The sequence below is a fragment of the Bufo bufo genome, chromosome 1 (genome assembly GCF_905171765.1).
Source record: "Bufo bufo chromosome 1, aBufBuf1.1, whole genome shotgun sequence".
Taxonomy (NCBI): Eukaryota; Metazoa; Chordata; class Amphibia; order Anura; family Bufonidae; genus Bufo; species Bufo bufo.
The window spans coordinates 783,765,530-783,792,802 of NC_053389.1; the positions used below are offsets into that span (position 1 = coordinate 783,765,530).

General features: G+C 44.8%; 23 non-coding genes across 23 annotated transcripts; all 23 read left to right on the top strand.

Annotated features, from left to right (window-relative positions):
- The first annotated feature begins 269 nt into the window (after window positions 1–269).
- On the top strand, window positions 270–342 carry TRNAR-ACG. The gene has a single exon. It is a non-coding gene; the product is annotated as a tRNA-Arg (tRNA).
- Window positions 343–350: 8 nt separating this feature from the next.
- On the top strand, window positions 351–422 carry TRNAH-GUG. Its single transcript has one exon. It is a non-coding gene; the product is annotated as a tRNA-His (tRNA).
- Window positions 423–1,301: 879 nt separating this feature from the next.
- On the top strand, window positions 1,302–1,374 carry TRNAR-ACG. Its single transcript has one exon. It is a non-coding gene; the product is annotated as a tRNA-Arg (tRNA).
- A 958-nt stretch (window positions 1,375–2,332) lies between these two features.
- Window positions 2,333–2,405, top strand: TRNAR-ACG. Its single transcript has one exon. It is a non-coding gene; the product is annotated as a tRNA-Arg (tRNA).
- An 8-nt stretch (window positions 2,406–2,413) lies between these two features.
- Window positions 2,414–2,485, top strand: TRNAH-GUG. Its single transcript has one exon. It is a non-coding gene; the product is annotated as a tRNA-His (tRNA).
- An 879-nt stretch (window positions 2,486–3,364) lies between these two features.
- On the top strand, window positions 3,365–3,437 carry TRNAR-ACG. Its single transcript has one exon. It is a non-coding gene; the product is annotated as a tRNA-Arg (tRNA).
- An 8-nt stretch (window positions 3,438–3,445) lies between these two features.
- TRNAH-GUG lies at window positions 3,446–3,517 on the top strand. The gene has a single exon. It is a non-coding gene; the product is annotated as a tRNA-His (tRNA).
- An 879-nt stretch (window positions 3,518–4,396) lies between these two features.
- Window positions 4,397–4,469, top strand: TRNAR-ACG. Its single transcript has one exon. It is a non-coding gene; the product is annotated as a tRNA-Arg (tRNA).
- A 959-nt stretch (window positions 4,470–5,428) lies between these two features.
- TRNAR-ACG lies at window positions 5,429–5,501 on the top strand. Its single transcript has one exon. It is a non-coding gene; the product is annotated as a tRNA-Arg (tRNA).
- An 8-nt stretch (window positions 5,502–5,509) lies between these two features.
- On the top strand, window positions 5,510–5,581 carry TRNAH-GUG. Its single transcript has one exon. It is a non-coding gene; the product is annotated as a tRNA-His (tRNA).
- An 879-nt stretch (window positions 5,582–6,460) lies between these two features.
- Window positions 6,461–6,533, top strand: TRNAR-ACG. The gene has a single exon. It is a non-coding gene; the product is annotated as a tRNA-Arg (tRNA).
- Window positions 6,534–6,541: 8 nt separating this feature from the next.
- On the top strand, window positions 6,542–6,613 carry TRNAH-GUG. Its single transcript has one exon. It is a non-coding gene; the product is annotated as a tRNA-His (tRNA).
- An 877-nt stretch (window positions 6,614–7,490) lies between these two features.
- On the top strand, window positions 7,491–7,563 carry TRNAR-ACG. The gene has a single exon. It is a non-coding gene; the product is annotated as a tRNA-Arg (tRNA).
- Window positions 7,564–7,571: 8 nt separating this feature from the next.
- TRNAH-GUG lies at window positions 7,572–7,643 on the top strand. Its single transcript has one exon. It is a non-coding gene; the product is annotated as a tRNA-His (tRNA).
- Window positions 7,644–8,522: 879 nt separating this feature from the next.
- On the top strand, window positions 8,523–8,595 carry TRNAR-ACG. The gene has a single exon. It is a non-coding gene; the product is annotated as a tRNA-Arg (tRNA).
- A 959-nt stretch (window positions 8,596–9,554) lies between these two features.
- On the top strand, window positions 9,555–9,627 carry TRNAR-ACG. The gene has a single exon. It is a non-coding gene; the product is annotated as a tRNA-Arg (tRNA).
- An 8-nt stretch (window positions 9,628–9,635) lies between these two features.
- Window positions 9,636–9,707, top strand: TRNAH-GUG. Its single transcript has one exon. It is a non-coding gene; the product is annotated as a tRNA-His (tRNA).
- Window positions 9,708–10,565: 858 nt separating this feature from the next.
- TRNAR-ACG lies at window positions 10,566–10,638 on the top strand. The gene has a single exon. It is a non-coding gene; the product is annotated as a tRNA-Arg (tRNA).
- Window positions 10,639–11,586: 948 nt separating this feature from the next.
- TRNAR-ACG lies at window positions 11,587–11,659 on the top strand. The gene has a single exon. It is a non-coding gene; the product is annotated as a tRNA-Arg (tRNA).
- A 959-nt stretch (window positions 11,660–12,618) lies between these two features.
- Window positions 12,619–12,691, top strand: TRNAR-ACG. Its single transcript has one exon. It is a non-coding gene; the product is annotated as a tRNA-Arg (tRNA).
- Window positions 12,692–13,639: 948 nt separating this feature from the next.
- On the top strand, window positions 13,640–13,712 carry TRNAR-ACG. The gene has a single exon. It is a non-coding gene; the product is annotated as a tRNA-Arg (tRNA).
- A 10,068-nt stretch (window positions 13,713–23,780) lies between these two features.
- Window positions 23,781–23,853, top strand: TRNAC-ACA. Its single transcript has one exon. It is a non-coding gene; the product is annotated as a tRNA-Cys (tRNA).
- A 3,021-nt stretch (window positions 23,854–26,874) lies between these two features.
- TRNAR-ACG lies at window positions 26,875–26,947 on the top strand. The gene has a single exon. It is a non-coding gene; the product is annotated as a tRNA-Arg (tRNA).
- The last annotated feature ends 326 nt before the right edge of the window (window positions 26,948–27,273 follow it).

The window sequence follows — 27,273 nt, forward strand, 5'->3', positions numbered from 1 at the left end:
GTATGACCTACCACACTACTCCGGGACCAGCAGCAGCGCAAGTAATTTGTCGGTGTTGGGACACAGGACTGACTTTTCATTTTGAAAAAATGTGTTGTTAGAAAAATAGAAACCTCACATGATTTTCAGATCATACGGAAATATTTAGTCTCCCACTGGTTCCTATTTGATTCCTAAGAGATGGAAGGTACTTATGGCAATAGTAACTTGCTGGAGGTTTTCCAGTGTGGCAGAAATGTGGTGCACAATTTTCCACTTATGGTACAGCAGGGCCAGTGGCGCAATGGATAAAGCGTCTGACTACGGATCAGAAGATTGTAGGTTCGACTCCTACCTGGCTCGTGAATGTCGCCGTGATCGTATAGTGGTTAGTACTCTGTGTTGTGGCCGCAGCAACCCCGGTTCGAATCCGGGTCACGGCATTCACACTTTGCATCTCTCTTTAACTTCGTAATCACGCCAGTTCCATTTTGCCTCTGTTTATAACTTTTCCTCTCCACAGTTGTAAAATCGTCTTGCATTTTCCAGAAATTGACATCAGGTTTCATCTCCTGCATGATTGCTCGATCTCTTTGCTTTTCAGAGTACCTAACTGCAAAGTAGCCCTTTCGCCTGATGTAAAAGTGTGTTGGGAGAAAAATAGAAACCTCACGTGAATTGCATATGATCGCGAAAGATGTAGTCTCTGGCTAGTTCCTTTTTGATTCCTAAGAGATTTAAGACACTTATGGTAAAAGTACCCGGTTGGATGGTATACAGTGCTTCAGAAATGGGGCGCATGATTTTGCGTCTCCATGCCAGAGGGGCCAGTGGTCCAACGAAACACACCTCTAAATTCAGTTCGGAAGACTGTAGGTTTGTCCTCCAACATGGATTGTGAATGTTGCCATGATGGTATAGCAAGTTGCACTCTGCATTGTGGCCACAGTAAACCCATTCGAAATCCAGCTCCCGGAATTTCCTTTTTACTTTTATTTGTAACTTTTCCTCTCCACTGTTGTATAAAATCTTCTTGGATTTTTTAGGAAATAGACAACAAGTTTCATCTCCTGCATGGCTTCTTGTTCTGGTTGCTTTTGATGGCAGCCATCTGCAAAGTAGCGATTTCGCCTCTTGAAAAAATGTGTTGTTAGAAAAATAGAAACCTCACATGATTTTCAGATCATACGGAAATATTTAGTCTCCCACTGGTTCCTATTTGATTCCTAAGAGATGGAAGGTACTTATGGCAATAGTACCTTGCTGGAGGTTTTCCAGTGTGGCAGAAATGTGGTGCACAATTTTCCACTTATGGTACAGCAGGGCCAGTGGCGCAATGGATAACGCGTCTGACTACGGATCAGAAGATTGTAGGTTCGACTCCTACCTGGCTCGTGAATGTCGCCGTGATCGTATAGTGGTTAGTACTCTGTGTTGTGGCCGCAGCAACCCCGGTTCGAATCCGTGTCACGGCATTCACACTTTGCATCTCTCTTTAACTTCGTAATCACGCCAGTTCCATTTTGCCTCTGTTTATAACTTTTCCTCTCCACAGTTGTAAAATCGTCTTGCATTTTCCAGAAATTGACATCAGGTTTCATCTCCTGCATGATTGCTCGATCTCTTTGCTTTTCAGAGTACCTAACTGCAAAGTAGCCCTTTCGCCTGATGTAAAAGTGTGTTGGGAGAAAAATAGAAACCTCACGTGAATTGCATATGATCGCGAAAGATGTAGTCTCTGGCTAGTTCCTTTTTGATTCCTAAGAGATTTAAGACACTTATGGTAAAAGTACCCGGTTGGATGGTATACAGTGCTTCAGAAATGGGGCGCATGATTTTGCGTCTCCATGCCAGAGGGGCCAGTGGTCCAACGAAACACACCTCTAAATTCAGTTCGGAAGACTGTAGGTTTGTCCTCCAACATGGATTGTGAATGTTGCCATGATGGTATAGCAAGTTGCACTCTGCATTGTGGCCACAGTAAACCCATTCGAAATCCAGCTCCCGGAATTTCCTTTTTACTTTTATTTGTAACTTTTCCTCTCCACTGTTGTATAAAATCTTCTTGGATTTTTTAGGAAATAGACAACAAGTTTCATCTCCTGCATGGCTTCTTGTTCTGGTTGCTTTTGATGGCAGCCATCTGCAAAGTAGCGATTTCGCCTCTTGAAAAAATGTGTTGTTAGAAAAATAGAAACCTCACATGATTTTCAGATCATACGGAAATATTTAGTCTCCACTGGTTCCTATTTGATTCCTAAGAGATGGAAGGTACTTATGGCAATAGTACCTTGCTGGAGGTTTTCCAGTGTGGCAGAAATGTGGTGCACAATTTTCCACTTATGGTACAGCAGGGCCAGTGGCGCAATGGATAACGCGTCTGACTACGGATCAGAAGATTGTAGGTTCGACTCCTACCTGGCTCGTGAATGTCGCCGTGATCGTATAGTGGTTAGTACTCTGTGTTGTGGCCGCAGCAACCCCGGTTCGAATCCGGGTCACGGCATTCACACTTTGCATCTCTCTTTAACTTCGTAATCACGCCAGTTCCATTTTGCCTCTGTTTATAACTTTTCCTCTCCACAGTTGTAAAATCGTCTTGCATTTTCCAGAAATTGACATCAGGTTTCATCTCCTGCATGATTGCTCGATCTCTTTGCTTTTCAGAGTACCTAACTGCAAAGTAGCCCTTTCGCCTGATGTAAAAGTGTGTTGGGAGAAAAATAGAAACCTCACGTGAATTGCATATGATCGCGAAAGATGTAGTCTCTGGCTAGTTCCTTTTTGATTCCTAAGAGATTTAAGACACTTATGGTAAAAGTACCCGGTTGGATGGTATACAGTGCTTCAGAAATGGGGCGCATGATTTTGCGTCTCCATGCCAGAGGGGCCAGTGGTCCAACGAAACACACCTCTAAATTCAGTTCGGAAGACTGTAGGTTTGTCCTCCAACATGGATTGTGAATGTTGCCATGATGGTATAGCAAGTTGCACTCTGCATTGTGGCCACAGTAAACCCATTCGAAATCCAGCTCCCGGAATTTCCTTTTTACTTTTATTTGTAACTTTTCCTCTCCACTGTTGTATAAAATCTTCTTGGATTTTTTAGGAAATAGACAACAAGTTTCATCTCCTGCATGGCTTCTTGTTCTGGTTGCTTTTGATGGCAGCCATCTGCAAAGTAGCGATTTCGCCTCTTGAAAAAATGTGTTGTTAGAAAAATAGAAACCTCACATGATTTTCAGATCATACGGAAATATTTAGTCTCCCACTGGTTCCTATTTGATTCGTAAGAGATGGAAGGTACTTATGGCAATAGTACCTTGCTGGAGGTTTTCCAGTGTGGCAGAAATGTGGTGCACAATTTTCCACTTATGGTACAGCAGGGCCAGTGGCGCAATGGATAACGCGTCTGACTACGGATCAGAAGATTGTAGGTTCGACTCCTACCTGGCTCGTGAATGTCGCCGTGATCGTATAGTGGTTAGTACTCTGTGTTGTGGCCGCAGCAACCCCGGTTCGAATCCGGGTCATGGCATTCACACTTTGCATCTCTCTTTAACTTCGTAATCACGCCAGTTCCATTTTGCCTCTGTTTATAACTTTTCCTCTCCACAGTTGTAAAATCGTCTTGCATTTTCCAGAAATTGACATCAGGTTTCATCTCCTGCATGATTGCTCGATCTCTTTGCTTTTCAGAGTACCTAACTGCAAAGTAGCCCTTTCGCCTGATGTAAAAGTGTGTTGGGAGAAAAATAGAAACCTCACGTGAATTGCATATGATCGCGAAAGATGTAGTCTCTGGCTAGTTCCTTTTTGATTCCTAAGAGATTTAAGACACTTATGGTAAAAGTACCCGGTTGGATGGTATACAGTGCTTCAGAAATGGGGCGCATGATTTTGCGTCTCCATGCCAGAGGGGCCAGTGGTCCAACGAAACACACCTCTAAATTCAGTTCGGAAGACTGTAGGTTTGTCCTCCAACATGGATTGTGAATGTTGCCATGATGGTATAGCAAGTTGCACTCTGCATTGTGGCCACAGTAAACCCATTCGAAATCCAGCTCCCGGAATTTCCTTTTTACTTTTATTTGTAACTTTTCCTCTCCACTGTTGTATAAAATCTTCTTGGATTTTTTAGGAAATAGACAACAAGTTTCATCTCCTGCATGGCTTCTTGTTCTGGTTGCTTTTGATGGCAGCCATCTGCAAAGTAGCGATTTCGCCTCTTGAAAAAATGTGTTGTTAGAAAAATAGAAACCTCACATGATTTTCAGATCATACGGAAATATTTAGTCTCCCACTGGTTCCTATTTGATTCGTAAGAGATGGAAGGTACTTATGGCAATAGTACCTTGCTGGAGGTTTTCCAGTGTGGCAGAAATGTGGTGCACAATTTTCCACTTATGGTACAGCAGGGCCAGTGGCGCAATGGATAACGCGTCTGACTACGGATCAGAAGATTGTAGGTTCGACTCCTACCTGGCTCGTGAATGTCTCCGTGATCATATAGTGGTTAGTACTCTGTGTTGTGGCCACAGCAACGCCGGTTTGAATCCGGGTCACGGCATTCACACTTTGCATCTCTCTTTAACTTCGTAATCACGCCAGTTCCATTTTGCCTCTGTTTATAACTTTTCCTCTCCACAGTTGTAAAATCGTCTTGCATTTTCCAGAAATTGACATCAGGTTTCATCTCCTGCATGATTGCTCGATCTCTTTGCTTTTCAGAGTACCTAACTGCAAAGTAGCCCTTTCGCCTGATGTAAAAGTGTGTTGGGAGAAAAATAGAAACCTCACGTGAATTGCATATGATCGCGAAAGATGTAGTCTCTGGCTAGTTCCTTTTTGATTCCTAAGAGATTTAAGACACTTATGGTAAAAGTACCCGGTTGGATGGTATACAGTGCTTCAGAAATGGGGCGCATGATTTTGCGTCTCCATGCCAGAGGGGCCAGTGGTCCAACGAAACACACCTCTAAATTCAGTTCGGAAGACTGTAGGTTTGTCCTCCAACATGGATTGTGAATGTTGCCATGATGGTATAGCAAGTTGCACTCTGCATTGTGGCCACAGTAAACCCATTCGAAATCCAGCCCCCGGAATTTCCTTTTTACTTTTATTTGTAACTTTTCCTCTCCACTGTTGTATAAAATCTTCTTGGATTTTTTAGGAAATAGACAACAAGTTTCATCTCCTGCATGGCTTCTTGTTCTGGTTGCTTTTGATGGCAGCCATCTGCAAAGTAGCGATTTCGCCTCTTGAAAAAATGTGTTGTTAGAAAAATAGAAACCTCACATGATTTTCAGATCATACGGAAATATTTAGTCTCCCACTGGTTCCTATTTGATTCGTAAGAGATGGAAGGTACTTATGGCAATAGTACCTTGCTGGAGGTTTTCCAGTGTGGCAGAAATGTGGTGCACAATTTTCCACTTATGGTACAGCAGGGCCAGTGGCGCAATGGATAACGCGTCTGACTACGGATCAGAAGATTGTAGGTTCGACTCCTACCTGGCTCGTGAATGTCGCCGTGATCGTATAGTGGTTAGTACTCTGTGTTGTGGCCGCAGCAACCCCGGTTCGAATCCGGGTCACGGCATTCACACTTTGCATCTCTCTTTAACTTCGTAATCACGCCAGTTCCATTTTGCCTCTGTTTATAACTTTTCCTCTCCACAGTTGTAAAATCGTCTAGCATTTTCCAGAAATTGACATCAGGTTTCATCTCCTGCATGATTGCTCGATCTCTTTGCTTTTCAGAGTACCTAACTGCAAAGTAGCCCTTTCGCCTGATGTAAAAGTGTGTTGGGAGAAAAATAGAAACCTCACGTGAATTGCATATGATCGCGAAAGATGTAGTCTCTGGCTAGTTCCTTTTTGATTCCTAAGAGATTTAAGACACTTATGGTAAAAGTACCCGGTTGGATGGTATACAGTGCTTCAGAAATGGGGCGCATGATTTTGCGTCTCCATGCCAGAGGGGCCAGTGGTCCAACGAAACACACCTCTAAATTCAGTTCGGAAGACTGTAGGTTTGTCCTCCAACATGGATTGTGAATGTTGCCATGATGGTATAGCAAGTTGCACTCTGCATTGTGGCCACAGTAAACCCATTCGAAATCCAGCTCCCGGCATTTCCTTTTTACTTTTATTTGTAACTTTTCCTCTCCCCTGTTGTATAAAATCTTCTTGGATTTTTTAGGAAATAGACAACAGGTTTCATCTCCTGCATAGCTTCTTGTTCTGGTTGCTTTTGATGGCAGCCATCTGGAAAGTAGCGATTTCGCCTCTTGAAAAAATATGTTGTTAGAAAAATAGAAACCTCACATGATTTTCAGATCATACGGAAATATTTATTCTCCCACTGGTTCCTATTTGATTCCTAAGAGATGGAAGGTACTTATGGCAATAGTACCTTGCTGGAGGATTTCCAGTGTGGCAGAAATGTGGTGCACAATTTTCCACTTATGGTACAGCAGGGCCAGTGGTGCAATGGATAACGCATCTGACTACGGATCAGAAGATTGTAGGTTCGACTCCTACCTGGCTCGTGAATGTCGCCGTGGTCGTATAGTGGTTAGTACTCTGTGTTGTGGCCGCAGCAACCCCGGTTCGAATCCGGGTCACGGCATTCACACTTTGCATCTCTTTAACTTCGTAATCACGCCAGTTCCATTTTGCCTCTGTTTATAACTTTTCCTCTCCACAGTTGTAAAATCGTCTTGCATTTTCCAGAAATTGACATCAGGTTTCATCTCCTGCATGATTGCTCGATCTCTTTGCTTTTCAGAGTACCTAACTGCAAAGTAGCCCTTTCGCCTGATGTAAAAGTGTGTTGGGAGAAAAATAGAAACCTCACGTGAATTGCATATGATCGCGAAAGATGTAGTGTCTGGCTAGTTCCTTTTTGATTCCTAAGAGATTTAAGACACTTATGGTAAAAGTACCCGGTTGGATGGTATACAGTGCTTCAGAAATGGGGCGCATGATTTTGCGTCTCCATGCCAGAGGGGCCAGTGGTCCAACGAAACACACCTCTAAATTCAGTTCGGAAGACTGTAGGTTTGTCCTCCAACATGGATTGTGAATGTTGCCATGATGGTATAGCAAGTTGCACTCTGCATTGTGGCCACAGTAAACCCATTCGAAATCCAGCTCCCGGCATTTCCTTTTTACTTTTATTTGTAACTTTTCCTCTCCCCTGTTGTATAAAATCTTCTTGGAATTTTTAGGAAATAGACAACAGGTTTCATCTCCTGCATGGCTTCTTGTTCTGGTTGCTTTTGATGGCAGCCATCTGCAAAGTAGCGATTTCGCCTCTTGAAAAAATGTGTTGTTAGAAAAATAGAAACCTCACATGATTTTCAGATCATACGGAAATATTTAGTCTCCCACTGGTTCCTATTTGATTCCTAAGAGATGGAAGGTACTTATGGCAATAGTACCTTGCTGGAGGTTTTCCAGTGTGGCAGAAATGTGGTGCACAATTTTCCACTTATGGTACAGCAGGGCCAGTGGCGCAATGGATAACGCATCTGACTACGGATCAGAAGATTGTAGGTTCGACTCCTACCTGGCTCGTGAATGTCGCCGTGATCGTATAGTGGTTAGTACTCTGTGTTGTGGCCGCAGCAACCCCGGTTCGAATCCGGGTCACGGCATTCACACTTTGCATCTCTCTTTAACTTCGTAATCACGCCAGTTCCATTTTGCCTCTGTTTATAACTTTTCCTCTCCACAGTTGTAAAATCGTCTTGCATTTTCCAGAAATTGACATCAGGTTTCATCTCCTGCATGATTGCTCGATCTCTTTGCTTTTCAGAGTACCTAACTGCAAAGTAGCCCTTTCGCCTGATGTAAAAGTGTGTTGGGAGAAAAATAGAAACCTCACGTGAATTGCATATGATCGCGAAAGATGTAGTCTCTGGCTAGTTCCTTTTTGATTCCTAAGAGATTTAAGACACTTATGGTAAAAGTACCCGGTTGGATGGTATACAGTGCTTCAGAAATGGGGCGCATGATTTTGCGTCTCCATGCCAGAGGGGCCAGTGGTCCAACGAAACACACCTCTAAATTCAGTTCGGAAGACTGTAGGTTTGTCCTCCAACATGGATTGTGAATGTTGCCATGATGGTATAGCAAGTTGCACTCTGCATTGTGGCCACAGTAAACCCATTCGAAATCCAGCTCCCGGCATTTCCTTTTTACTTTGATTTGTAACTTTTCCTCTCCCCTGTTGTATAAAATCTTCTTGGATTTTTTAGGAAATTGACATCAGGTTTCATCTCCTGCATGGCTTCTTGTTCTGGTTGCTTTTGATGGCAGCCATCTGCAAAGTAGCGATTTCGCCTCTTGAAAAAATGTGTTGTTAGAAAAATAGAAACCTCACATGATTTTCAGATCATACGGAAATATTTAGTCTCCCACTGGTTCCTATTTGATTCCTAAGAGATGGAAGGTACTTATGGCAATAGTACCTTGCTGGAGGTTTTCCAGTGTGGCAGAAATGTGGTGCACAATTTTCCACTTATGGTACAGCAGGGCCAGTGGTGCAATGGATAACGCATCTGACTACGGATCAGAAGATTGTAGGTTCGACTCCTACCTGGCTCGTGAATGTCGCCGTGATCGTATAGTGGTTAGTACTCTGTGTTGTGGCCGCAGCAACCCCAGTTCGAATCCGGGTCACGGCATTCACACTTTGCATCTCTCTTTAACTTCGTAATCACGCCAGTTCCATTTTGCCTCTGTTTATAACTTTTCCTCTCCACAGTTGTAAAATCGTCTTGCATTTTCCAGAAATTGACATCAGGTTTCATCTCCTGCATGATTGCTCGATCTCTTTGCTTTTCAGAGTACCTAACTGCAAAGTAGCCCTTTCGCCTGATGTAAAAGTGTGTTGGGAGAAAAATAGAAACCTCACGTGAATTGCATATGATCGCGAAAGATGTAGTCTCTGGCTAGTTCCTTTTTGATTCCTAAGAGATTTAAGACACTTATGGTAAAAGTACCCGGTTGGATGGTATACAGTGCTTCAGAAATGGGGCGCATGATTTTGCGTCTCCATGCCAGAGGGGCCAGTGGTCCAACGAAACACACCTCTAAATTCAGTTCGGAAGACTGTAGGTTTGTCCTCCAACATGGATTGTGAATGTTGCCATGATGGTATAGCAAGTTGCACTCTGCATTGTGGCCACAGTAAACCCATTCGAAATCCAGCTCCCGGCATTTCCTTTTTACTTTTATTTGTAACTTTTCCTCTCCACTGTTGTATAAAATCTTCTTGGATTTTTTAGGAAATAGACAACAAGTTTCATCTCCTGCATGGCTTCTTGTTCTGGTTGCTTTTGATGGCAGCCATCTGCAAAGTAGCGATTTCGCCTCTTGAAAAAATGTGTTGTTAGAAAAATAGAAACCTCACATGATTTTCAGATCATACGGAAATATTTAGTCTCCCACTGGTTCCTATTTGATTCCTAAGAGATGGAAGGTACTTATGGCAATAGTACCTTGCTGGAGGTTTTCCAGTGTGGCAGAAATGTGGTGCACAATTTTCCACTTATGGTACAGCAGGGCCAGTGGTGCAATGGATAACGCGTCTGACTACGGATCAGAAGATTGTAGGTTCGACTCCTACCTGGCTCGTGAATGTCGCCGTGATCGTATAGTGGTTAGTACTCTGTGTTGTGGCCGCAGCAACCCCGGTTCGAATCCGGGTCACGGCATTCACACTTTGCATCTCTCTTTAACTTCGTAATCACGCCAGTTCCATTTTGCCTCTGTTTATAACTTTTCCTCTCCACAGTTGTAAAATCGTCTTGCATTTTCCAGAAATTGACATCAGGTTTCATCTCCTGCATGATTGCTCGATCTCTTTGCTTTTCAGAGTACCTAACTGCAAAGTAGCCCTTTCGCCTGATGTAAAAGTGTGTTGGGAGAAAAATAGAAACCTCACGTGAATTGCATATGATCGCGAAAGATGTAGTCTCTGGCTAGTTCCTTTTTGATTCCTAAGAGATTTAAGACACTTATGGTAAAAGTACCCGGTTGGATGGTATACAGTGCTTCAGAAATGGGGCGCATGATTTTGCGTCTCCATGCCAGAGGGGCCAGTGGTCCAACGAAACACACCTCTAAATTCAGTTCGGAAGACTGTAGGTTTGTCCTCCAACATGGATTGTGAATGTTGCACTCTGCATTGTGGCCACAGTAAACCCATTCGAAATCCAGCTCCCGGCATTTCCTTTTTACTTTTATTTGTAACTTTTCCTCTCCACTGTTGTATAAAATCTTCTTGGATTTTTTAGGAAATAGACAACAAGTTTCATCTCCTGCATGGCTTCTTGTTCTGGTTGCTTTTGATGGCAGCCATCTGCAAAGTAGCGATTTCGCCTCTTGAAAAAATGTGTTGTTAGAAAAATAGAAACCTCACATGATTTTCAGATCATACGGAAATATTTAGTCTCCCACTGGTTCCTATTTGATTCCTAAGAGATGGAAGGTACTTATGGCAATAGTACCTTGCTGGAGGTTTTCCAGTGTGGCAGAAATGTGGTGCACAATTTTCCACTTATGGTACAGCAGGGCCAGTGGTGCAATGGATAACGCATCTGACTACGGATCAGAAGATTGTAGGTTCGACTCCTACCTGGCTTGTGAATGTCGCCGTGATCGTATAGTGGTTAGTACTCTGTGTTGTGGCCGCAGCAACCCCGTGTCACGGCATTCACACTTTGCATCTCTCTTTAACTTCGTAATCACGCCAGTTCCATTTTGCCTCTGTTTATAACTTTTCCTCTCCACAGTTGTAAAATCGTCTTGCATTTTCCAGAAATTGACATCAGGTTTCATCTCCTGCATGATTGCTCGATCTCTTTGCTTTTCAGAGTACCTAACTGCAAAGTAGCCCTTTCGCCTGATGTAAAAGTGTGTTGGGAGAAAAATAGAAACCTCACGTGAATTGCATATGATCGCGAAAGATGTAGTCTCTGGCTAGTTCCTTTTTGATTCCTAAGAGATTTAAGACACTCATGGTAAAAGTACCCGGTTGGATGGTATACAGTGCTTCAGAAATGGGGCGCATGATTTTGCGTCTCCATGCCAGAGGGGCCAGTGGTCCAACGAAACACACCTCTAAATTCAGTTCGGAAGACTGTAGGTTTGTCCTCCAACATGGATTGTGAATGTTGCCATGATGGTATAGCAAGTTGCACTCTGCATTGTGGCCACAGTAAACCCATTCGAAATCCAGCTCCCGGCATTTCCTTTTTACTTTTATTTGTAACTTTTCCTCTCCCCTGTTGTATAAAATCTTCTTGGATTTTTTAGGAAATAGACAACAGGTTTCATCTCCTGCATGGCTTCTTGTTCTGGTTGCTTTTGATGGCAGCCATCTGCAAAGTAGCGATTTCGCCTCTTGAAAAAATGTGTTGTTAGAAAAATAGAAACCTCACATGATTTTCAGATCATACGGAAATATTTAGTCTCCCACTGGTTCCTATTTGATTCCTAAGAGATGGAAGGTACTTATGGCAATAGTACCTTGCTGGAGGTTTTCCAGTGTGGCAGAAATGTGGTGCACAATTTTCCACTTATGGTACAGCAGGGCCAGTGGCGCAATGGATAACGCGTCTGACTACGGATCAGAAGATTGTAGGTTCGACTCCTACCTGGCTCGTGAATGTCGCCGTGATCGTATAGTGGTTAGTACTCTGTGTTGTGGCCGCAGCAACCCCGGTTCGAATTCGGGTCACGGCATTCACACTTTGCATCTCTCTTTAACTTCGTAATCACGCCAGTTCCATTTTGCCTCTGTTTATAACTTTTCCTCTCCACAGTTGTAAAATCGTCTTGCATTTTCCAGAAATTGACATCAGGTTTCATCTCCTGCATGATTGCTCGATCTCTTTGCTTTTCAGAGTACCTAACTGCAAAGTAGCCCTTTCGCCTGATGTAAAAGTGTGTTGGGAGAAAAATAGAAACCTCACGTGAATTGCATATGATCGCGAAAGATGTAGTCTCTGGCTAGTTCCTTTTTGATTCCTAAGAGATTTAAGACACTTATGGTAAAAGTACCCGGTTGGATGGTATACAGTGCTTCAGAAATGGGGCGCATGATTTTGCGTCTCCATGCCAGAGGGGCCAGTGGTCCAACGAAACACACCTCTAAATTCAGTTCGGAAGACTGTAGGTTTGTCCTCCAACATGGATTGTGAATGTTGCCATGATGGTATAGCAAGTAGCACTCTGCATTGTGGCCACAGTAAACCCATTCGAAATCCAGCTCCCGGCATTTCCTTTTTACTTTTATTTGTAACTTTTCCTCTCCCCTGTTGTATAAAATCTTCTTCGATTTTTTAGGAAATAGACAACAGGTTTCATCTCCTGCATGGCTTCTTGTTCTGGTTGCTTTTGATGGCAGCCATCTGCAAAGTAGCGATTTCGCCTCTTGAAAAAATGTGTTGTTAGAAAAATAGAAACCTCACATGATTTTCAGATCATACGGAAATATTTAGTCTCCCACTGGTTCCTATTTGATTCCTAAGAGATGGAAGGTACTTATAGCAATAGTACCTTGCTGGAGGTTTTCCAGTGTGGCAGAAATGTGGTGCACAATTTTCCACTTATGGTACAGCAGGGCCAGTGGCGCAATGTATAACGCGTCTGACTACGGATCAGAAGATTGTAGGTTCGACTCCTACCTGGCTCGTGAATGTCGCCGTGATCGTATAGTGGTTAGTACTCTGTGTTGTGGCCGCAGCAACCCCGAGTCACGGCATTCACACTTTGCATCTCTCTTTAACTTCGTAATCACGCCAGTTCCATTTTGCCTCTGTTTATAACTTTTCCTCTCCACAGTTGTAAAATAGTCTTGCATTTTCCAGAAATTGACATCAGGTTTCATCTCCTGCATGATTGCTCGATCTCTTTGCTTTTCAGAGTACCTAACTGCAAAGTAGCCCTTTCGCCTGATGTAAAAGTGTGTTGGGAGAAAAATAGAAACCTCACGTGAATTGCATATGATCGCGAAAGATGTAGTCTCTGGCTAGTTCCTTTTTGATTCCTAAGAGATTTAAGACACTTATGGTAAAAGTACCCGGTTGGATGGTATACAGTGCTTCAGAAATGGGGCGCATGATTTTGCGTCTCCATGCCAGAGGGGCCAGTGGTCCAACGAAACACACCTCTAAATTCAGTTCGGAAGACTGTAGGTTTGTCCTCCAACATGGATTGTAAATGTTGCCATGATGGTATAGCAAGTTGCACTCTGCATTGTGGCCACAGTAAACCCATTCGAAATCCAGCTCTCGGCATTTCCTTTTTACTTTTATTGGTAACTTTTCCTCTCCCCTGTTGTATAAAATCTTCTTGGATTTTTTAGGAAATAGACAACAGGTTTCATCTCCTGCATGGCTTCTTGTTCTGGTTGCTTTTGATGGCAGCCATCTGCAAAGTAGCGATTTCGCCTCTTGAAAAAATGTGTTGTTAGAAAAATAGAAACCTCACATGATTTTCAGATCATACGGAAATATTTAGTCTCCCACTGGTTCCTATTTGATTCCTAAGAGATTGAAGGTACTTATAGCAATAGTACCTTGCTGGAGGTTTTCCAGTGTGGCAGAAATGTGGTGCACAATTTTCCACTTATGGTACAGCAGGGCCAGTGGCGCAACAGATAACGCGTCTGACTACGGATCAGAAGATTGTAGGTTCGACTCCTACCTGGCTCGTGAATGTCACCGTGATCGTGTAGTGGTTAGTACTCTGTGTTCTGGCTGCAGCAACCCCAGTTCAAATCCGGGTCACGGCATTGACACTTTGCATGTCTCTTTAACTTCGTAATCATGCCAGTTCCATTTTGCCTCTGTTTATAACTTTTCCTCTCCACAGTTGTAAAATCGTCTTGCATTTTCCAGAAATTGACATCAGGTTTCATCTCCTGCATGATTGCTCGATCTCTTTGCTTTTCAGTAGGGATGAGCGAACCCGAACTGTATAGTTCGGGTTCGTACCGAATTTTTGGGTGTCCGTGACACGGACCCGAACCAGAACATTTTCTTAAAAGTCTGGGTTCGGTGTTCAGCACTTTCTTGGCGCTTTTTGAAAGGCTGCAAAGCAGCCAATTAACAAGTGTGATACTACTTGCCCCAAGAGGCCATCACAGCCATGCCTACTTTTGGCATGGATGTGATTGGCCAGTGCAGCATGTGACCCAGCCTCTATTTAAGCTGGAGTCACGTAACGCCGCATGTCACTCTGCTATGATCAGTGTAGGGAGAGGTTGCAGCTGCTGTTAGGGCGAGATTAGGCAGTGATTTACTCTGCAAAAACACTTAATTCAGTGATCAATCTACAGCTGTGGATCATTGAACTGCTGCTATTTAATTGCTCACTGTTTTTAGGCTGCCCAGATCGTTTTTATGTCACTTTTCTCTTGGGTGATCGGCGGCCATTTTGTGTCTTGTGGTGCGCCAGCACAAGCTGCCACCAAGTCCATTTAACCATCAATAGTGTGGTTATTTTTTTGCTATATCCTACATCAGGGGCTTGGCTGTGCTTGCTATTTTATTGAGGGGTAAAATACAATTGGCCAAAATAGCAGTACCCTAAATCTGGTGTTTCAGCTGTGGCTAGCCAATTGTAATACTGTCTGCTGTCTGCCGAAGCACAGTTTTTGTTCTGGGTTGAATACAATTCCCAATTTAGCAATCCCCTAAATATTTTTTTTCTGCTGTATCAGGCCAAGTTTAAATTGATCCATAAAAGGGTATATTAGATTGAAGGTGCGGATAGTGTCATCCTCAATAACTTCACACGCTACCGTGCATTTCCAAGTTTAAATAATTCTGTCCGTAAACGTATACCTGTCACCCAGCGCCTAAATAATAGGCCTAAAATTTATATTCAGCTAAATCTGTGTTTATTGCTGGGGCTGGTCAATTTATTTAGTGTCTGCCAAAGCACAGTTTTTGTTCTGGGTTGAATACAATTCCCAACTTAGCAATCCCCTAAATATTTTTTTTCTGCTGTATCAGGCCAAGTTTAAATTGATCCATAAAAGGGTATATTAGATTTAAGGTGCGGATAGTGTCATCCTCAATAACTTCACACGCTACCGTGCATTTCCAAGTTTAAATAATTCTGTCCGTAAACGTATATACCTGTCACCCAGCGCCTAAATAATAGGCCTAAAATTTATATTCAGCTAAATCTGTGTTTATTGCTGAGGCTGGTCAATTTATTTAGTGTCCGCCAAAGCACAGTTTTTGTTCTGGTTTGAATACAATTCCCAACTTAGCAATCCCCTAAATATTTTTTTTTCTGCTGTATCAGGCCAAGTTTAAATTGATCCATAAAAGGGTATTTTAGATTTAAGGTGCGGATAGTGTCATCCTCAATAACTTCACACGCTACCGTGCATTTCCAAGTTTAAATAATTATGTCCGTAAACGTATACCTGTCACCCAGCGCCTAATAGATAATAGGCCTAAAACTTATATTCAGCTAGATCTGTGTTTATTGCTGAGGCTGGTCAATTTATTTAGTGTCCGTCAAAGCACAGTTTTTGTAATGGGTTGAATACAATTCCCAACTTAGCAATTCCATAATACAGTGGTTTCTGCTGTATCAGGCCAACTTTAAATCTATCCATAAAAGGGTATATTAGATTGAAGGTGCGGATAGTGTCATCCTCAATAACTTCACACGCTACCGTGCATCTCCAAGTCTAATTCTGTCCGTAAACGTATACCGGTCATCCAGCGCCTAAATACTAGGCCTACAATTTATGTTCAGCTAAATCTGTTGATACTGCTGTGGCTGGTCAATCTATTTAGTGTCTGCCAAAGCACAGTTTTTGTTCTGGGTTGACATACAATTCCCAACTTAGAGCAGAAACCACAAATTTAGGGAATTACTATCAGGCCAAGGTTAAATCTATCCATAAAAGGGTATATTAGATTGAAGGTGCGGATAGGGTCATCCTCAATAACTTCAGACGCTACCGTGCATTTCCAAGTTGAATTCTGTCCGTAAAAGGGATACCTGTCATCCAGCGCCTAAATACTAGGCCTACAATTTATATTCAGCTAAATCTGTCGTTACTGTTGTGCCTGTATTAGTGTAATACGGTACCTAAATAGATAGCCAGATAGTGTTAGGTGCCTGTAAAAAAAAGACCTGAATTTGAATTCAATACATTGGGCCAAATAATTTTTTTCTTATTGTGGTGAACGGTAACAATGAGGAAAACATCTAGTAAGGGACGCTGACGCGGACATGGTCGTGGTGGTGTTAGTGGACCCTCTGGTGCTGGGAGAGGACGTGGCCGTTCTGCCACAGCCACACATCCTAGTGAACCAACTACCTCAGGTCTCAGTAGCCAGCAGAATTTACAGCGACATTTGGTGGGGCCCAATGCCGTTCTAAGGATGGTAAGGCCTGAGCAGGTACAGGCATTAGTCAATTGGGTGGCCGACAGTGGATCCAGCACGTTCACATTATCTCCCACCCAGTCTTCTGCAGAAAGCGCACAGATGGCGCATGAAAACCAAGCCCATCAGTCTGTCACATCACCCCCATGCATATCAGGGAAACTGTCTGAGCCTCAAGTTATGCAGCAGTCTCTTATGCTGTTTGAAGACTCTGCTGGCAGGGTTTCCCAAGGGCATCCACCTAGCCCTTCCCGAGGGGTGGAAGAGATAGAATGCACTAACGCACAACCACTTATGTTTCCTAATGATGAGGACATGGGAATACCACCTCAGCACGTCTCTGATGATGACGAAACACAGGTGCCAACTGCTGCGTCTTTCTGCAGTGTGCAGACTGAACAGGAGGTCAGGGAGGAAGACTGGGTGGAAGACGATGCAGGGGACGATGAGGTCATAGACCCCACATGGAATGAAGGTCATGCCACTGACTTTCAGAATTCGGAGGAAGAGGCAGTGGTGAGACCGAGCCAACAGCGTAGCAAAAGAGGGAGCAGTGGGCAAAAGCAGAACACCCGCCGCTAGGAGAGTCCGTCTGCTATTGGCCACCGCCATCTGGGACCCAGCACCCCAAAGGCAGCTTCAAGGAGTTCCCTGGCGTGGCAGTTCTTCAAACAATGTGCTGACGACAAGACCCGAGTGGTTTGCACGCTGTGACATCATAGCCTGAAGCGAGGCATTAACGTTCTGAACCTTAGCACAACCTGCATGACCAGGCACCTGCATGCAAAGCATGAACTGCAGTGGAGTAAACACCTTAAAAACAAGGAACTCACTCAGGATCCCGCTGCTACCTCTTCTGCTGCTGCCGCCTCGGCCTCTTCCTCCGCCTCTGGAGGAACGTTGGCACCTGCCACCCAGCAAACAGAGGATGTTCCACCAACACCACCACCACCTCCGTCACCAAGCATCTCAACCATGTCACACAGCAGCGTTCAGCTCTCCATCTCACAAACATTTGAGAGAAAGCGTAAATTCCCACCTAGCCACCCTCGATCCCGTGCCCTGAATGCCAGCATTTCTAAACTACTGGCCTATGAAATGCTGTCATTCAGGCTGGTGGACACAGACAGCTTCAAACAGCTCATGTCGCTTGCTGTCCCACAGTATGTTGTTCTCAGCCGCCACTACTTCTCCAAGAGAGCCGTGCCTTCCCTGCACAACCAAGTATCCGATAAAATCAAGTGTGCACTGCGCAACACCATCTGTGGCAAGGTCCACCTAACCACAGATACGTGGACCAGTAAGCACGGCCAGGGACGCTATATCTTCCTAACTGCACACTGGGTAAATGTAGTGGCGGCTGGGCCCCAGGCGAAGAGCTGTTTGGCGCACGTCCTTCCGCCGCCAAGGATCGCAGGGCAACATTCTTTGCCTCCTGTTGCCTCCTCCTCCTACTCGGCTTCCTCCTCCTCTTCTCCCACCTGCTCATCCAGTCAGCCACTCACCTTCACCACCAACTTCAGCACAGCCCGGGGTAAACGTCAGCAGGCCATTCTGAAACTCATATGTTTGGGGGACAGGCCCCACACCGCACAGGAGTTGTGGCGGGGTATAGAACAACAGACCAACGAGTGGTTGCTGCCGGTGAGCCTCAAGCCCGGCCTGGTGGTGTGCGATAATGGGCGAAATCTCGTTGCAGCTCTGGGACTAGCCGGTTTGACGCACATCCCTTGCCTGGCGCATGTGCTGAATTTGGTGGTGCAGAAGTTCATTCACAACTACCCCGACATGTCAGAGCTGCTGCATAAAGTGCGGGCCGTCTGTGCGCGCTTCCGGCGTTCTCATCCTGCCGCTGCTCGCCTGTCTGCGCTACAGCGTAACTTCGGCCTTCACGCTCATCGCCTCATATGCGACGTGCCCACCAGGTGGAACTCCACCTTGCACATGCTAGACAGACTGTGCGAGCAGCAGCAGGCCATAGTGGAGTTTCAGCTGCAGCACGCACGGGTCAGTCGCACTGCGGAACAGCGCCACTTCACCACCAATGACTGGGCCTCCATGTGAGACCTGTGTGCCCTGTTGCGCTGTTTCGAGTACTCCACCAACATGGCCAGTGGCGATGACGCCGTTATCAGCGTTACAATACTACTTCTATGTCTCCTTGAGAAAACACTTAGGGCGATGATGGAATAGGAGGTGGCCCAGGAGGAGGAGGAGGAAGAGGGGTCATTTTTAGCACTTTCAGGCCAGTCTCTTCGAAGTGACACAGAGGGAGGTTTTTTGCAACAGCAGGTACAAATGTGGCCAGACAGGGCCCACTACTGGAGGACGAGGAGGACGAGGATGAGGAGGAGGTGGAGGAGGATGAGGATGAAGCATGTTCACAGCGGGGTGGCACCCAACGCAGCTCGGGCCCATCACTGGAGCGTGGCTGGGGGGAAAATCAAGACGATACGCCTCCCACAGAGGACAGCTTGTCCTTACCTCTGGGCAGCCTGGCACACATGAGCGACTACATGCTGCAGTGCCTGCGCAACGACAGCAGAGTTGCCCACATTTTAAAGTGTGCGGACTACTGGGTTGCCACCCTGCTGGATCCCTGGTACAAAGACAATGTGCCCACCTTACTTCCTGCACTGGAGCGTGATAGGAAGATGCGCGAGTACAAGCGCACGTTGGTAGACGCGCTACTGAGAGCATTCCCAAATGTCACAGGGGAACAAGTGGAAGCCCAAGGCGAAGGCAGAGGAGGAGCAAGAGGTCGCCAACGCAGCTGTGTCATGGCCAGCTCCTCTGAGGGCAGGGTTAGCATGGCAGAGATGTGGAAAAGTTTTGTCAACACGCCACAGCTAACTGCACCACCACCTGATACGGAACGTGTTAGCAGGAGGCAACATTTCACTAACATGGTGGAACAGTACCTGTGCACACCACTCCACGTACTGACTGATGGTTCGGCCCCATTCAACTTCTGGGCCTCCAAATTGTCCACGTGGCCAGAGCTAGCCTTTTATGCCTTGGAGGTGCTGGCCTGCCCGGCGGCCAGCGTTTTGTCTGAACGTGTATTCAGCACGGCAGGGGGCGTCATTACAGACAAACGCAGCCGTCTGTCTACAGCCAATTTGGACAAGTTGACGTTCATAAAAATGAACCAGGCATGGATCCCACAGGACCTGTCCATCCCTTGTGCAGATTAGACATTAACTACCTCCCCTTAACCATATATTATTGTACTCCAGGGCACTTCCTCATTCAATCCTATTTTTATTTTCATTTTACCATTATATTGCGGGGCAACCCAAAGTTGAATGAACCTCTCCTCTGTCTGGGTGCCGGGGCCTAAAAATATCTGACAGTGGCCTGTTCCAGTGTTGGGTGACGTGAAGCATGATTCTCTGCTATGACATGAAGCCTGAATCTCTGCTATGGGACCTCTCTCCTCTGTCTGGGTGCCAGGGCCTAAATATCTGACAATGGACTGTTCCAGTTTTGGGTGACGTGAAGCATGATTCTCTGCTATGACATGAAGCCTGAATCTCTGCTATGGTACCTCTCTCCTCTGACTGGGTGCCGGGGCCTAAATATCTGACAATAGACTGTTCCAGTTTTGGCTGACGTGAAGCCTGATTCTCTGCTATGACATGAAGACTTATTCTCTGCTGACATGAAGCCTGAATCTCTGTTATGGGACCTCTCTCCTCTGTCTGGGTGCCGGGGCCTAAATATATGACAATGGACTGTTCCAGTTTTGGCTGACGTGAAGCCTGATTCTCTGCTAATACATGAAGACTGATTCTCTGCTGACATGAAGCCTGAATCTTTGTTATGGGACCTCTCTCCTCTGTCTGGGTGGCGGGCCTAAATATATGACAATGGACTGTTCCAGTTTTGGCTGACGTGAAGCCTGATTCTCTGCTATGACATGAAGACTAATTCTCTGCTGACATGAAGCCTGATTCTCTGTTATGGGACCTCTCTCCTCTGTCTGGGTGCCGGGGCCTAAATATATGACAATGGACTGTTCCAGTTTTGGCTGACGTGAAGCCTGATTCTCTGCTATGACATGAAGACTGATTCTCTGCTGACATGAAGCCTGAATCTCTGTTATGGGACCTCTCTCCTCTGTCTGGGTTCCGGGGCCTAAATATATGACAATGGACTGTTCCAGTTTTGGCTGACGTGAAGCCTGATTCTCTGCTATGACATGAATACTGATTCTCTGCTGACATGAAGCCTGAATCTCTGTTATGGGATCTCTCTCCTCTGTCTGGGTGCCGGGGCCTAAATATATGACAATGGACTGTTCCAGTTTTGGCTGACGTGAAGCCTGATTCTCTGCTATGACATGAAGACTGATTCTCATTTATGGGACCTCTCTCCTCTGTCTGGGTGTCGGGGCCTAAATATATGACAATGGACTGTTCCAGTTTTGGCTGACGTGAAGCCTGATTCTCTGCTATGACATGAAGACTGATTCTCTGCTGACATGAAGCCTGATTCTCTGTTATGGGACCTCTCTCCTCTGTCTGGGTGCCGGGGCCTAAATATATGACAATGGACTGTTCCAGTTTTGGCTGACGTGAAGCCTGATTCTCTGCTATGACATGAAGACTGATTCTCTGCTGACATGAAGCCTGAATTTCTGTTATTGGACCTCTCTCCTCTGTCTGGGTGCCGGGGCCTAAATATATGACAATGGACTGTTCCAGTTTTGGCTGACGTGAAGCCTAATTCTCTGCTATGACATGAAGACTGATTCTCTGCTGACATGAAGCCTGATTCTCTGTTATGGGACCTCTCGCCTCTGTCTGGGTGCTGGGGCCTAAATATATGACAATGGACTGTTCCAGTTTTAGCTGACGTGAAGCCTGATTCTCTGCTATGACATGAAGACTGATTCTCTGCTGACATGAAGCCTGATTCTCTGCTATGGGACCTCTCTCCAATTGATATTGGTTAATTTATATTTATTTTATTTCTATTTTAATTCATTTCCCTATCGACATTTGTTTGCAGGGGATTTAACTACATTTTGCTGCCTTTTGCAGCCCTCTAGCCCTTTTCTGGGCTGTTTTACAGCCTTTTTAGTGCCGAAAAGTTTGGGTCCCCATTGACTTCAATGGGGTTCGGGTTCGGGACGAAGTTTGGGTCGGGAAAGATGTAGTCTCTGGCTGGTTCCTTTTTGATTCCAAAGAGATTTAAGACACTTATGGTAAAAGTACCCGGGTTGGATGGTATACAGTGCTTCAGAAATGGGGCGCATGATTTTGCGTTTCCATGCCAGAGGGGCCAGTGGTCCAACGAAACACACCTCTAAATTCAGTTCAGAAGACTGTAGGTTTGTCCCCCAACATGGATTATGAATGTTGCCATTATGGTATAGCAAGTTGCACTCTGCATTGTGGCCACAGTAAACCCATTTGAAATCCAGCTCGCTGCATTTCCTTTTTACTTTTATTTGTAACTTTTCCTCTCCACTGTTGTAAAAAATCTTCTTGGATTTTTTAGGAAATCGACAACAAGTTTCATCTCCTGCATGGCTTCTTGTTCTGATTGCTTTTGATGGCAGCCATCTGCAAAGTAGCGATTTCGCCTCTTGAAAAAATGTGTTAGAAAAATAGAAACCTCACATGATTTTCAGATCATACGGAAATACACTGCTCAAAAAAATAAAGGTAACACTTAGACAACACAATGTAACTCCAAGTCAATCACACTTCTGTGAAATCAAACTGTCCACTTAGGAAGCAACACTGAGTGACAATCAATTTCACATGCTGTTGTGCAAATGGGATAGACAACAGGTGGAAATTATAGGCAATTAGCAAGACACCCCCAATAAAGGAGTGGTTCTGCAGGTGGTAACCACAGACCACTTCTCAGTTCCTATGCTTCCTGGCTGATGTTTTGGTCACTTTTGAATGCTGGCGGTGCTTTCACTCTAGTGGTAGCATGAGACGGAGTCTACAACCGACACAAGTGGCTCCGGTAGTGCAGCTTATCCAGGATGGCACATCAATGCGAGCTGTGGCAAGAAGGTTTGCTGTGTCTATCAGCGTAGTGTCCAGAGCATGGAGGCGCTACCAGGAGACAGGCCAGAACATCAGGAGACGAGGAGGAGGCCGTAGGAGGGCAACAACCCAGCAGCAGGACCGCTACCTCCGCCTTTGTGCGAGGAGGAACAGGAGGAGCACTGCCAGAGCCCTGCAAAATGACCTCCAGCAGGCCACAAATGTGCATGTGTCTGCTCAAATGGTCAGAAACAGACTCCATGAGGGTGATATGAGGGCCCGACGTCCACAGGTGGGGGTTGTGCTTACAGCCCAACACCGTGCAGGACGTTTGGCATTTGCCAGAGAACATCAAGATTGGCAAATTCGCCACTGGCGCCCTGTGCTCTTCACAGATGAAAGCAGGTTCCTACTGAGCACATGTGACAGACGTGACAGAGTCTGGAGACGCCGTGGAGAACGTTCTGCTGCCTGCAACATCCTCCAGCATGACCGGTTTGGCATTGGGTCAGTAATGGTGTGGGGTGGCATTTCTTTGGAGGGCCGCACAGCCCTCCATGTGCTCGCCAGAGGTAGCCTGACTGCCATTAGGTACCGAGATGAGATCCTCAGACCCCTTGTGAGACCATATGCTGGTGCGGTTGGCCCTGGTTTCCTCCTAATGCAAGACAATGCTAGACCTCATGTGGCTGGAGTGTGTCAGCAGTTCCTGCAAGATGAAGGCATGGATGCTATGGACTGGCCCGCCCGTTCCCCAGACCTGAATCCAATTGAGCACATCTGGGACATCATGTCTCGCTCTATCCACCAACGTCACGTTGCACCACAGACTGTCCAGGAGTTGGCAGATGCTTTAGTCCAGGTCTGGGAGGAGATCCCTCAGGAGACCGTCCGCCACCTCATCAGGAGCATGCAAAGGCATTGTAGGGAGGTCATACAGGCATGTGGAGGCCACACACACTACTGAGCCTCATTTTGACTTGTTTTAAGGACATTACATCAAAGTTGGATCAGCCTGTAGTGTGTTTTTCCACTTTAATTTTGAGTGTGACTCCAAATCCAGACCTCCACGGGTTGAAAAATTTAATTACCATTTTTTTATTTTTGTGTGATTTTGTTGTCAGCACATTCAACTATGTAAAGAACAAAGTATTTCAGAAGAATATTTAATTAACTCAGATCCAGGATGTGTTATTTTTGTGTTCCCTTTATTTTTTGGAGCAGTGTATTTAGTCTCCCACTGGTTCCTATTTGATTCCTAAGAGATGGAAGGTACTTATGGCAGTAGTACCTTGCTGGAGGTTTTCCAGTGTGGCAGAAATGTGGTGCACAATTTTCCACTTATTATACAGCAGGGCCAGTGGCGCAATGGATAACGTGTCTGACTACAGATCGGAAGATTGTAGGTTCGACTCCTACCTGGCTTGTTAATGTCGCTGTTATCGTATAGTGGTTAGTACTCTGTGTTGTGGCTGCAGCAACCCCGGGTCACGGCATTCGCACTTTGCATCTCTCTTTAACTTTAACGGTTCCAATCGTAATCACGCCAGTTCCATTTTGCCTCTGTTTATAACTTTTCCTCTCCACAGTTGTAAAAATTGACATCAGGTTTCATCTCCTGCATGATTGCTCGTTCTCTTTGTTTTTCAGAGTACCTAACTGCAAAGTAGCCCTTTCGCCTGATGTAAAAGTGTGTTGGGAGAAAAATAGAAACCTCACGTGAATTGCATATCATCGGGAAAGATGTAGTCTCTTGCTGGTTCCTTTTTAATTCCTAATAGATTTAAAACACTTATGGTAAAAGTACACGGTTGGATGGTATACAGTGCTTCAGAAATGGGGCGGATGATTTTGCTTTTCCATGCCAGAGGGGCCAGTGGTCCAACGAAACACGCCTCTAAATTCAGTTCGGAAGACTGTAGGTTTGTCCCCCAACATGGATTGTGAATGTTGCCATGATGATATAGCAAGTTGCACTCTGCATTGTGGCCAAAGTAAACCCATTCGAAATCCAGCTCCAGACATTTCCTATTAACTTTTATTTGTAACTGTTCCTCTCCATTGTTGTATAAAATCTACTTGGATTTTTTAGGAAATAGACAACAAGTTTCATCTCCTGCATGGCTTCTTGTTCTGGTTGCTTTTGATGGCAGCCATCAGCAAAGTAGCGATTTCGCCTCTTGAAAAAATGTGTTAGAAAAATAGAAACCTCACATGATTTTCAGATCATACGGAAATATTTAGTCTCCCACTGGTTCCTATTTGATTCCTAAGAGATGGAAGGCACTTATAGCAATTGTACCTTGCTGGAGGTTTTCCAGTGTGGCAGAAATGAGGTGGACAATTTTCCACTTATGGTACAGCAGGGCCAGTGGTGCAATGCATCACACGTCTGACTACGGATCAGAAGATTGTAGGTTTGACTCCAACCTGGCTCGTGAATGTCGCCGTGATCGTATAGTGGTTAGTACTCTGTGTTGTGGCCGCAGTAACCTCTGGTTCGAAATCGGGTCACAGCATTCACACTTTGTATCTCTCTTTAACTTTTCCTTACCCCCGGTTCCAATCGTAATCACGCCAGTTCCATTTTGCCTCTGTTTATAACTTTTCATCTCCACAGTTGTAAAATCGTCTTGGATTTTCCAGAAATTGACATCAGGTTTCATCTCCTGCATGATTGCTCGATCTCTTTGCTTTTCAGAGTACCTAACTGCAAAGTAGCCCTTTCGCCTGATGTAAAAGTGTGTTGGGAGAAAAATCGAAACCTCACGTGAATTGCATATCATCGGGAAAGATGTAGTCTCTGGCTGGTTCCTTTTTTATTCCTAAGAGATTTAAGACACTTATGGTAAAAGTACCTGGTTGGATGGTATACAGTGCTTCAGAAATGGGGAGCATGATTTTGCGTTTCCATGCCAGAGGGGCCAGTGGTCCAACGAAACACACCTCTAAATTCAGTTTGGAAGACTGTAGGTTTGTCCCCCAACATGAATTGTGAATGTTGCCATGATGATATAGCAAGTTGCACTCTGCATTGTGGCCACAGTAAATCCATTCGAAATCCAGCTCCCGGCATGTCATTTTTACTTTTATTTGTAACTTTTCCTCTCCACTGTTGTATAAAATCTTCTTGGATTTTTTAGGAAATAGACAACAAGTTTCATCTCCTGCATGGCTTCTTGTTCTGGTTGCTTTTGATGGCAGCCATCTGCAAAGTAGTGATTTCGCCTCTTGAAAAAATGTGTTGTTAGAAAAATTGAAACCTCACATGAATTTCAGATCATACGGCAATATTTAGTCTCCCACTGGTTCCTATTTGATTCCTAAGAGATGGAAGGCACTTATGGCAATAGTACCTTGCTGGAGGTTTTCCAGTGTTGCAGAAATGTGGTGCACAATTTTCCATTTATGGTACAGCAGGGCCAATGGCGCAATGGATAACGCGTCTGACTACAGATCAGAAGATTGTAGGTTTGACTCCTACCTGGCTTGTGAATGTCACTGTGATTGTATAGAGGTTAGTACTCTGTGTTGTGGCCGCAGCAACCCTTGGTCACGGCATTTACACTTTGAATCTCTCTTTAACTTTTCCTTACCCCCGGTTCCAATCGTAATCACGCCAGTTCTATTTTGCCTCTATTTATAACTTTTCATCTCCACAGTTGTAAAATTGTTTTGGATTTTTCAGAAATTTACATCAGGTTTCATCTCCTACATGATTGTTCGTTCTAGAGTACTAACTGTAAAGTAGCCCTTTCGCCTGATGTAAAAGTGTGTTGGGAGAAAAATAGAAACCTCACGTGAATTGCATATCATCGGGAAAGATGTAGTCTCTGGCTAGTTCCTTTTTGATTCCTAAGAGATTTAAGACACTTATGGTAAAAGTACCCGGTTGGATGGTATACAGTGCTTCAGAAATGGGGCGCATGATTTTGCGTCTCCATGCCAGAGGGGCCAGTGGTCCAACGAAACACGCCTCTAAATTCAGTTCGTAAGACTGTAGGTTTGTCCTCCAACATGGATTGTGAATGTTGCCATGATGGTATAGCAAGTTGCACTCTGCATTGTGGCCACAGTAAACCCATTCCAAATCCAGCTCCCGGCATTTCCTTTTTACTTTTATTTGTAACTTTTCCTCTCCACTGTTGTATAAAATCTTCTTGGATTTTTAGGAAATAGATAACAAGTTTTATCTCTTGCATGGCTTCATGTTCTGGTTGCTTTTGATGGCAGCCATCTGCAAAGTAGCAATTTCGCCTCTTTGAAAAATGTGTTGTTAGAAAAATAGAAACCTCACATGAATTTCAGATCCTACGGAAATATTTAGTCTCCCACTGGTTCCTATTTGATTCCTAAGAGATGGAAGGTACTTATGGCAATAGTACCTTGCTGGAGGTTTTCCAGTGTGGCAGAAATGTGGTGCACAATTTTCCACTTACGGTACAGCAGGGCCAGTGGCGCAATGGATAACGCGTCTGACTACGGATCAGAAGATTGTTGGTTTGACTCCTACCTGGCTCGTTAATGTCGCTGTTATCATATAGTGGTTAGTTCTCTGTGTTGTGGCCGCAGCTACCCTGGGTCATGGCATTCACACTTTGCATCTCTCTTTAACTTCGTAATCACGCCATTTCCATTTTGCCTCTGTTTATAACTTTTTCTCTCCACAGTTGTAAAATCGTCTTGGATTTTCCAGAAATTTACATCAGGTTTCATCTCCTGCATGATTGCTCGTTCTCTTTGCTGTTCAGGGTATCTAACTGCAAAGTAGCCCTTTCGCCTGTTGTACCTGGAACAGCTGACCACTCTCACTCTTCTGCTGCACCTGGCTTATGCCACTTTTGTTT